This window comes from Mercenaria mercenaria, chromosome 5 (assembly GCF_021730395.1).
Source record: "Mercenaria mercenaria strain notata chromosome 5, MADL_Memer_1, whole genome shotgun sequence".
Classification (NCBI taxonomy): domain Eukaryota; kingdom Metazoa; phylum Mollusca; class Bivalvia; order Venerida; family Veneridae; genus Mercenaria; species Mercenaria mercenaria.
The window spans coordinates 79368992-79372409 of NC_069365.1; the positions used below are offsets into that span (position 1 = coordinate 79368992).

General features: G+C 32.5%; 1 long non-coding RNA gene across 1 annotated transcript; it reads left to right on the forward strand.

The window, feature by feature from the left end:
• Positions 1–690: 690 nt before the first annotated feature.
• On the forward strand, positions 691–1145 carry LOC128557510 (uncharacterized). Its single transcript, XR_008371198.1, has 2 exons — positions 691–742; positions 1015–1145. It is a non-coding gene; the product is annotated as an uncharacterized LOC128557510 (long non-coding RNA).
• The last annotated feature ends 2273 nt before the right edge of the window (positions 1146–3418 follow it).

Sequence of the window (3418 nt, forward strand, 5' to 3'; positions counted from 1 at the left end):
TATCATTATATTACGAACTGTTTTGCCGTTATAAAGATAATTTCAGTCAAGTAATTTATTATACAGTATACTTTGATTAAAGACATGTATGTTAATTAATCATATCTTACCTGAAAAGCCTGCTTTATTCTTATTTTCGTCAGAAAAGAACAAGCATTTCCAGTCTTCTACCCAGTAAACACCTGACGTCGTACCGACGTTGGTTAGACGTTGGATTTTGGTCGCTACGTCGGCGACCTGAATCCAACGTCTAACCAACGTCGTATCCACGACGTCTAATAGACGTCAGACTTAGACGTCTAGAAGACGTTGGAATTAGGTTGGATAGAATGTCTGATAAATGTTTTTAGTTATAAAACTAACTGGTATAATTTTGCTAGTATAGTTTAAAGATATATATTTACTTGTTTTCATAAAGGCCTGGACGTGCGCTTATTAATAATAGTTCATTCTCACAACAAACATTATATTAATTATGTTACAATATCGCATGAGATTGTCTATTTTCGGAGACGGTTTTTGTCACAAACTTTAAACTGTTCAAGATAAAAATGCATTCTATACACATGTATAAATTATTCTAAATTCACATAGATCTTCTCTTCTATACACGTTGTCTATTAGTCACACATTCGCGAGATAAGCCTGCATCGGTTTACACACTTTTCCTGTAATTTGATATTTATTGGGAGAAGATAGAGCAAGTTTATAAATACTTTACACAAAGGGAAGGATCCGCAACGTGAGTAACAGATTTTTAAAAATTATAGTTATTTTAGAAGTTATATTGATTTATATTCCGTATTTTTTTTAAAAAATTGACTTATTTTTGTTTGTTACTTTAAAAAGCAATTTCATTTAATTACATTTTACGAAGTTATAGAATTTTTTTTTTCATAGAATTTAAAATATTACATATTTGTTTGGCACGTATTAATTATGCTCTTAGTAATAGCACTAGTATATTTGTATATGTTAAATATTGAAACTGTCAATTTTTTATATACATTTCAGGTGGAAATGTTGGCGGAGTTGAAGATTCATACAAAAATGACGAAACTTGAAAGTTTCAATTACTGCATTACTTTTTGGACTTATTGTATTAGACTTACGTCGCCATAATATGAAATAAAGATGATAAAATACATGTGTTGATTATTTGTTTGATTGCAAATTACGTTGAAAATTTGGTCAGATTTTGGTTGAAAAGTGGTTAGATTTAGGTTGGAAAATGGTCGGATTGCGACGTCTAGCCAACGTCAGGATCCGACGTCGAAACGGTTTGCAAATCCAACCAAAATACAACGTTAATCCGACGTCGGGGTCCGACGTCTATTCGACGTCTAACCGACGTCAAATGCCTACTGGGTACACATCATACAAATATAAAACTTGTTCCTTACATTTAAAAAATTCATATTTTCATTATATCTATTTTTCCCACAACTTCAAATAGTTGTTATATATATTTTTCTCCGGTTTAAATGACATCTACATACTTTGGGGTCGCGGCACTGAAGTTGCCGTTTTAAGTGATATACCGGAAATAATTGCGTAACTATTATGCAATTGACATGATAAAACATAGGTCACCTGGGTAATCAAGACCGTAAGTTAATTCGAGAGTGTCCCCTAATTAGAGCGGACCATAAAAGTTACTGAAGCAAGATGGCTTTGATGTGATATACATTAATGCCTTCGGTCATCAATGCCATTAAAAGAACGCACCCAGATTAATTATATCACGTGGCGGAGCTGTTTTGTGAATCAAAAAATAAACACTTCACGTGATATCTAGTATTTCAAAATCTATAAGAATATACTTTGGAACTTTAATGGACATTTCCTTTTAAAACGATGAAAGTGTAGTTACAAAAAATCTAATTTCGTAAGATATTAATCAAATCAAGGACTACACACTGAAGGAAAATACCTGATATAAATCTCTATTTTTTTTTTATTTCTTATGTTTACATGCTGGATCATTTTCATATCGAAAATGTATCGCGCAAGAAGTCATTATCCGTGATTTAATAGGATAATTATGATAAACTTGAATTCCGCAAAGAATAGAACAGATAAAAAATGTAAGTGTAGAACACCCCTCCCCGCCACCCGCCCTCTCTCTATTGAATCTGACCGCTGCATTCGCCATTCGAACCCCTTTGATAATGTCAAATAAAAAACTTTAAAATTCGAAGAAACAATTAAAATAAAAAATAACAATTTTAAGATAATTATTATTATTATTATTATTATTTTTTGAATACTGAATGAATTGATCACCGTTTGAGTAATTGGATATAAAACCAAAGGCTGAACTTTATTAATTGAACATTTTATTTTCAACTTCGACTTTTAATTATATTTCAAGTATCATGTAAGCTAATTGCGACACGTGGTAAGTTATGGGAGATCACGTTAGGAAATAAAACAAAATCTTTGTTATTACTTTATAAATTCATGGAAAATATCTTTCTTTTTTTTTTCATTTTTCTTAACCTAAATTTGTTGAGATCAAAATTGCCGAATGAATAGTCCATTAATCCAAAATCATCAATAATAATGCAAATTAGTTAAAGCTGTGGGTTTGCAAAGATCTACATATATTTTCCTTTGTCTTTCGGTGGATATTTACTATAAAACAAACTCATAATTGATCGAATAGATCAAAATACAATATATCTCTAACGTAATTTATATTGTGCAGTCATGTCTTTTTGCCTTACGTAGAGGGCGCATGCGCGAAAATTGTTTCCCGTTGCTAAGCAAATAGCTCTGTGTAAAAAGGTCTATAAGCATAATTATTAGCTTAGACTGCGGCCAAGAGACCTGCAAATCGTTTGACTAAAAAGTTAAGGCCCGTGTCGTATTTTCAGAAAGTGAAGCGTTTAACAATCATGCAAATTCAGCTTGTATATCATTGAACGAAAATGATCTGGCATCTGATGAGGTTCCTGATACGCATCTGGTGCTAAATTCAGGAAAAGTCATTTGCTTACGGGAAACAGCAATTAATTATAAATGCTTTAAAAACTATTCCGTATTCTATGGCAAATAATGCAAATTGATGCACCAGCTGCACATGGTGTTTGGATTCTGGCGTCTGTTTATAAATAATACCTGGTAGCATTAAACATATTATATCAACCTTTATTTCCTCACAGCACCAGCTGATAGACAATGCAAAAACGACCACTCATTATACAAACAACCATAATCAAGTTCAGTGACAGTATCATAGTTAACGCGAGTAACACACATCTGGATCGTAACAGGAGTAACGCGAGTAACACACGTCTGGATTGTAACATAGGTATCTCGAGTAACACACATCTGTATTGTAACATGGGTAACGCGAGTAAAACACATCTGAACCAGTGATTGTATCATAGGTAACGCGAGTAACACACATCTG